The following is an 8,463-nucleotide window of genomic DNA, read 5'->3' as shown; positions in this document are numbered from 1 at the left end:
CACCCATACAACATATTCCAATACACATAAAAAACAACCCGTTATTCCTAGACACGTATAAGTCATGGCACTCTGTCAGGAAACAGCAGAACATTTCACAATACATTTCTCCTTACATATCATGGATGGACAACAAAAACTTCATTCCTGGTATACGAAATCCCATTCTACAAGCCTACACAACATACATGAGGTATTAGACAATGATTACTCAGTACTCTCTTTAGACAAAATGACAGAAAAATTTCCGTTTACAAATACCCACATATACTTGACTCTGCAAATCATTCACTTTGCGAACGCTATATTACAACTCCTAACGACTACAGACAAAAACAACTTCTTGAACCAACTGTGGAAGAATAAAACCAAGAAACTTTCGACTTCACACATTTATCACGCTATTAAACCATTATTGAACGTAGATGACAAAGACAAACCTAACTTCAAATGGATTACGGAAATTCCTAACACCTCAGAATTAGACATTTTGAGACAACATAGTAAAATTATGACATCGCTTCCAGCTAGTAGGTATCAGGAGATGTCATTACAAATTCTCCATAACTCCTACCTTACTCCAGTTAGGAGATTTAGGATGGGTAACCTCTCCTCAGACAAATGCTTAAAATGCCACGCCCCTGCGGCAAACCTGATACATACCATATGGTCTTGTCCCTTAATGCAATCCTTCTGGAAAGAAGTCATCTCTTATGGTGCGCGGGTGACTGGGAAGCCTCTCCAAGCACATATAGAATGGGCCCTATTCAGCAATCCCACTTCATTTACATAACTAACAAAAACTGAAAAGCACCTCATGGGTAGACTGGCTGCAGCAGCCAGGAAAACTACTACAACAATGGCTACACACTGATCCCCCTCCATTGATATTAGTACAACAAAAATTGCATCACATATTCCATATGGACTGGTTGGAAACTGTAACCAGGAAAGAACATGATACACCGAAATTCTTCAACCTGGTCTACCTATATATCACACCTCCCACAACGGATCAAATGCCTCACGATCTACACTTTTAGACATACGCCATGGTACGATATGGAAACTCTCAAAGGCCACCCTTTGCTCATGGAATCATCCCAATACTTGACAACATTGCAACAAGAATCTCTACAATCCGACACTGCACCTCCCAGAAGTCATCAAACTAACAGATAGCTGACCTCTTATCTAACGCACCCCTCATAGGATCTACATCCCCCCCCATGTTTTTCATCGCAACTGAGCTGAATGTTTAAATTGTTATTGAAATGTTTATATTTGATATCATAATCACTACAATCTCTACTCCGTGAAAACATGTCAGAATATATCTTGTGATTTTGCTTTATCACCTCAAATAAAAACAAGATATAAAAAAAAAAAAAAATATGCAATAATAGGTGAAATCAGGAAGGGGCAAATACTTGTCATGTAATTCGGTGACATCATAGCTCTCATTCAGTGCCATGAACTCCAACTTGCTCATTATACCAGACAGCATTTTTACGGTTCAGATTTGGATCACCTGAACACTTCTAGGGCTTTGGACAACTGAATGTGGCAGTTTTTGATTCTCAGATCATGCAGTATACTGTTTTAAAATACAAGTTCTATGCAGAAAACCACTCAACCTGCTGCGTTGTGCACTGCATATCTCCTTCATTAATGACTTCTAATATCCATATCATTTACAGTAGGGAGTATAATACATGAATGATACTCAAGAACAAACCCTCAGTGACTTCTAATATCCTTATAATTTACAGTAGGGGGTACATTATCCCTATAATACATGAGTGATACTCAGAGTTCCCTGTATAACTCAACATGTAGTCGTGTGTCTTTATATGTTAATTAAACTCCTTGCTACTTCTAATAACCTTGTTCAGATATGTTAGTAGTAATTTAGTCTACTCTTATTTTGGGTTATAAGACATTAAAATCCACCGAGCACTTTGGGGCCTTGTAAAGACTGGATATGTGGAACCTACTGTGATTTCTAAGGTAACATAGCCTAAGCATACCATATACCCTCCTCATGGGCTACACTGCTATCCTATTGGCAGTAACTGCTGGTTCTGTTTGTTTATGCCCTTCCCTATTTAGAATGTGCACTTTCTATTTAAGCAGAAACTTTAAACACAATTACTCTTTACATATCCACCAATATTCCATTGTATGTACCTCTCCTTTAGCCTTTACACAGTGAGTTGCATTTCATCTTTATCACTTCCTAACTCCTGGAAGCGAATCTGTGTACAGCTTTCTAACCCCCTTTTTCCCTATGAGGGAACATGACCTATAGGTAACTTTTCATGTAATAATTAATATTGTGAAATACAATTTTTAGTGTCAATATCACTTTAAGTGGTTCAAGAAAGATGGTGGAGGTGAGCAGAGTGGAAGTCGTGGAGACCAGCTACATGAGAATGCCCTTGGCAGATAAGGATGAAATGTACAAAACAGAAAGCATAATGCAGGAGGCCAGTAACATGAATAGCACTGGGTATATCGCCCACCGTATGCAGGAGGGGAACAGCCATCTAGGGGGGTTCCAGCGTATACCTAAAAATATTGTAACCTTCATATATGCCTGTGGTTAATTGAAAACATTTTCGTTCCCCTAACTTTATTATACAATGTAATAATAAGTCATTAGTGTTCTGTTCAAGAGCTCTCTACTCTGTCTCAAAATAACCCTGGTTTATATACTGGTAAATAGTTACTCAGAAAGAATTTTATAGGTATTACACAAAGCAGTATAGAAAATAAGCCCTCACCAATTCATATTGTGAATGGCAAGGGTGAGAGAGAGGCACCATCACAGCACTAATCAAGCTCAATGTCCTTGCTGTATGACTTAGAAGAGGAGAATGACTATTGCATGCTTGGCCTCTATCCAGTCTTCTGTGCAGCGTGCATTCTCTGACCATTAGCTACTAGAACTTTCAGGACCGTGAAATGATAGGATTATATAGTACATATATAGTAAGGTTGCCTGTGTACTGATTATATAGTACAGGCACAGAAACCTTAAAATTTTAAGGTTTCTGTGCCTGTACTATATAATCAGTACACAGGCAACCTTACTATATATGTACTATATAATCCTATCATGTGATGTAGGTGTCAGGGAACAGAGCCCCCTTTTGGCTCATCAGCAGTATTAGTACCGGGCCGAGTGCAGATCTGTACATTGGGAAAATTTGCCAGCACTGTCAGACTCTTCACTAAGGCGAGTGCCAGCTGTAATGGATTGATTCTCTTCTAGGAATCAAAGAAAAGTCAAATTAGACATACACTATAAAATCTAGTTATTAGACCTGATCACTGAGTGGTGGTTCCACAACAAATCACAACAAAAGCCAATGATCTAATATACAGCTAAATCACCAAGGGTCAATGCAAATGCCGCATACCTATTCCACTTGTGCACTCTGGAACTTTTGCCCCCACAATATGTGGGTAATGTTCAACCGGGCCCAAACTGAGCAACCATAGATTGCTGTGGCCTCTGGAAGACCACCGCTGACACATGATTTGCACACAAAACAGCTTGTTCTATCCATGCTCATCCCAATTAAAGTAGTGCTGCACTTGCTTACACCTTTAACTAAAGCTTATAAGGCTGACCAGGGCTGCCATCAGTGGAGTATAGGCGGTACTTCAGCCAGGGGCCCCATGGCAGAAATGCAAAAGTGCTTTTATGGGTGGAGAATGGGGCAGGGTCTGCAGGAGACTGGGCAGGGATTTAGTATAATAAGCATTACTGCGGTAAATCAGGTGTATAGCCATGCATCAATGTATCTTTTTTGACCCAATTTACTTGTTGAAAAGGCTCTTGTACTAGATGAACAAAGGATTTGGACCCTCTCTGGGAGAGTAAAATGGAGCCCCTATGATTCATGATGGCCCTGTGGATGATTAAAGAACCAGGATCCCTTATTCCTTGTTTATAGCTACATGAGACTTATGGAATAAGTTGTTTTATCCAGTGTCAGACTGGGATACCAGAAAAACTCCCGGTGGGCCCAGGTATCAGTGTGCCCTCCTGCTTCTAAACATTTTGCCTATTTCATGGTTATTGCCTATTTCTATGAGAATAAAGACGCTAAATAGATGGAATAATAGGTTATAGTGTGTAAAGAAAAGAGAATAGAGGTTGAGTGAAGAGAGGAAGAAAATAATATTTAGAGTGGGCCCCTGGTCTAAAGGTTTTTGGGTGGGTCCCTGGTCTAAGGGTTTTTGGTGGGCCCCTGGTGTCCCAGTCCAACACTGGTTTTATCCTGTCCGCAAGTGGATGACACAAGCAGGAAGGCATGACAGGAGATAATCTGGAAATAATCCTAAAAACCCCGCAATCAATCTCCTCTAGTGTGAGTAACTAATCTCTTCTGAATGCTTCCCCACTGGCAACAAAGTGAATCACCGGTGAGAAAATATTTGTTTGTTTGTTTGTACCTGCGATTTCTTGATCAGTCCCATTCAGCAAGTCCAACACGTCACGTGCGTTTCGTCACCGCACAACAAATCTTTCCCCATTGTTTCAAGTTCAGCCCTTTGTGTGGGGTGACTAATCTCCTTGTCTTTCATCAGGAGGTAGGTGCATTAAAGTAGGCAGTGCTTCCCAGACTCACAGGCTGATTGTGGGATTATGTTCAAAACAATAATCTTAATTGCTAACCAGTCTGTGACCTCAACTCTTATAGGTCTGTGTTGGTTTCCCTTGCGTTTTTCAAATTCCCAGCTACCCTGTGGTACCTGTGTTGTCATGCCATACACAGATTTTCCAGATCTCTCCCAGTTAGTTTCAACCTGAAAGTAGTCTATGCTACTGCGGCGAATGCTCCCACACTCTCTAGATAGCGAGCTCCACTCTTGCTCAGTCTATACAGGCTTATTCCAACGTGAGCTGTGGTACCTGGATGAAAGAAAACACAGCTCTACAGATATATTCACTGTGCACTGTGCACACCTATACACACAAACCATTTGTTCTACACACCTGCTCCTCATTTCCAGCCTGTCTTCACCAGTACCCAGTACCTATATTGACCACACTGTCCACAAAGGGGAATGGTTCCATGTGTGACACATCCAGATGGTGCAGTTTGTTAGAGATTAAAACAAGCACCAGATAAATAGGCAGAAGTAGAGAGCAAAGCAGAAGGATAAGAGTCCACTGGGCAGATTGTGGGACCTATAAAAGAAAGAGGCTAAACTGTGAGCACATATGAACAAAAGGAGGTGTGGATATATAAAATATGGTGTGGAATTAAAAAGGGGGTCCAAATAATTGCACCAATGGACTTAAGTTATCTTAACTGTTGAAGGAAGGAAGGGAAAAACGGGCTGTCAGAGACAATGAGAACCTATTCAACTGTTATAAAAGAAAGACTTTTTAGGTTCTAAGTTGAACAGGAAGCACAATATTGGTATGGAGTAGGTGAAAAACCATATAGACTTACCGGGGGCAGCAAAATTAGGTGATGTGGAGGAACAAAAAGACTGGCACCAAAAAGTGTGAGGTGCAGAGTGTTACACACAGCTTGGTTTGGGTGGCTGGCATTGCTAGGGGTCATTCCCTCAATCCTCCATGACTTGCTGGGCACATGGAAATACTGGCACAGGCTGAAGAAAAGACTCACTAGCACATTGACAGGGGTACTGCATATACAAGTGCCACTTAATATGTAAAGCTAGGTGGCTCTGACTGGTATTTTAAGGGTGTGGACTCTATCTCTTGGATACTGTGCTGATTAAGCAGTTAGAGTTGGATAGATAGGTCTCTGCACTCCAAAATGGAGCACAGAGGCCCACGGTCATTTGCAGACAGCTGCATGCACCATGCATAATGCAAAAAAATGGGCGATTTAGCTTGGCAAATAAGGCCTTTTGGCTCCACAGCTTAGTAACCAGGTTGATTTCCAATCAGATACCAAAACAATCTTCAAATTAAGAGGTTCGTTTATTATAAAGTGCATAGTAACATACATCTGGGTTAGCAGACATTTGGAATGCATTTCGTTCTCAACTGTTTACTTGGGCAAATAAAATCCTATTTCAATAATAAGGTTGGGTCGGTTGTTTGTGAAATTTGCATACACCATCTACTCACCCTTGGACAGAGAGGTATTACTATAAAGGTGTAGTCCAGAAGATGTTCCAAGCTTGTAGTCACTATAAGATTGTCACTATCTCCTGGCACTAAGTAGACCACAGTTGGTCTAGGGCTAACATTGTTTTAGACTGAATTTAACTGAATTACAGAATCATTTGGCAAATCAGTCACAGCTGTGTTGTTATCTTTAGGGGAGCTGAATTCAAGAGCAACCAACTTGGTTGTCATAGGGGCATTTGGTAGTATCCCTGAAGAGAAAGGATTATTGTCCACTTCTATCCAACTGCAGTAGCTCATGGTGATCTTTCAGAGCTCTGGGGACCTCCTGCATGTTTCCCACTTGACACAAGGCAGAAGGTTTTGAATGATGCAAATCCTTTTGAAAGGATGAGGGATCTATGCACCTCAACTCCTGGGGCTTTTAGTACCAAAGGCTCTTCACTGATTTTACGGGAATGCATGGCTGATATCATCAACTCTTGTGTCAGGATTAAGGCATAGAAAGACATATCTTCCGAAGGAGATGCAGCCATGGCACCACCTGGCAAAGAATAACACAACTTATTCTTTATTTTGGTTTTATGTTTGAGTTGACTCCATAAAGCGCTATGGGAAATTCGTTAACACTAGGGGGCAGCAGGGTATTATGTTTCTTTGTGAAGCCTAGAGTGGATTTGCGTATAGCACTAGATACTCAGTAGTATTTCTGTGTTGCAAAAGGCAACTTCCTGTAATATCACTTTCAACAAAGGATTCTGTGTTGGAAAGAGCTTTCCCTTTCTCCCTCCAAGCTATAAACAAGCAATATTCATTCTGTGTTGTATCATGCATTATTTAGTTTTGTGGCAAAAGGACCCAATCCACTCCCACATTCTAATTGGCTTAGGCTTTGATGTATTAAATTTATCCCAAAAGTATTTCAAGCCTTAGGCAGGGGTGTAGGGATACTCCATACTTGGGTGGATAATTTCTGTTAAACTGCTGCTGTCAGAATTACTGCAAGTCCTTCCTGCATAAATCTCTTAGGGAAACTACTTCTCCTAAGCAAACATTTATTTGCCTCTTACCCAGCACCGTGAGGACATTTCTGAAGTCTCAGTTTCAGCTCTGCGTCTTGCCCCACTTTCTGTATCCAGCACATTAATCATGTTTTCTGTCGCTTCTAGTATCTGGAGCCTGGGGTTATCTCATGGGGGCAGCCTGAGACAGAACATGGTTATATATAAATATGCCCATTAGTTAGATATTCTTATGCAGCATCCTTAATTTCTTTTAAAGTTATGGACAAATCCCTGCCACTTAGACCATACTGGCTACATTTAGTACTTGAGGGACAGGCAGATTAAAGATGAAATATATAGTACAAGTCTCCACATAGGGCTCTGCAGCTTGCCAAAGAAGGCAGTTCAAACATAGTTAAGGTTGCAAGAGGACCCCCCATTTTAGCAGTTGTCATATTGGACATTATTGTGCATGTTGTTTTGAGGGTGTTACTTAGGGGCACATTTACTTAGCTCTAGTGAAGGATTAGAATGAAAAATTTTTTTGGCTACTTCGACCATCGAATTGGCTACTTCGACCTTCGACTACGACTTCGAATCAAACGATTCGAACTAAAAATCGTTCGACTATTCGACCATTCGATAGTCAATGTACTGTCTCTTTAAAAAAAACTTTGACCACCTATTTCGCCACCTAAAACCTACCGATCACAGATGTTAGCCTATGGGGAAGGTCCCCATATGCTTTCTAGGCAATTTCTGATCGAAGGAAAATCGTTCGATCGATGGATTAAAATCCTTCGAATCGTTCGATTCGAAGGATTTAATCGGAAGGTCCCCATAGGCTTTCCTAGCAATTTCTGATGAAAGGAAAATCGTTTGATTGATGGATTAAAATCCTTCGATCAAACAAATTGCGGTAAATCCTTCGACTTCGATATTCGAAGTCGAAGGATTTAACTTCGATGGTTGAATATCGAGGGTTAATTAACCCGCAATATTCGACCCATAGTAAATGTGCCCCTTAATGTCACATAAACAACAATCACGGAGCAGTGGTGTAGCTTCACTTTCTTTTGGCCCCTTGCAAAAATGTTTTTTATTGCCCCCATCCAAATCATGCTGCTGTGATCCACTCCCTACTGTGCCAACAAGCAATTGGATCTTGCAGCATGGTTGTCAGCAGTAGGGAGGGGATGTCAGGCCTTTCTGGGCCCCCTGCATTGGTTTGCTGATAGTTACACTATTGCCACAGAGCCAGGTGTATACCAATAAGGCAGAATTCATATTGGAGGATCCTGCTGCATTATTTGGGTGGGCATTATTTTGGTGGCC

The sequence above is a fragment of the Xenopus laevis genome, chromosome 9_10S (assembly GCF_017654675.1).
Source record: "Xenopus laevis strain J_2021 chromosome 9_10S, Xenopus_laevis_v10.1, whole genome shotgun sequence".
Lineage (NCBI taxonomy): Eukaryota > Metazoa > Chordata > Amphibia > Anura > Pipidae > Xenopus > Xenopus laevis.
Note: the sequence above shows the minus strand (reverse complement) of the source record.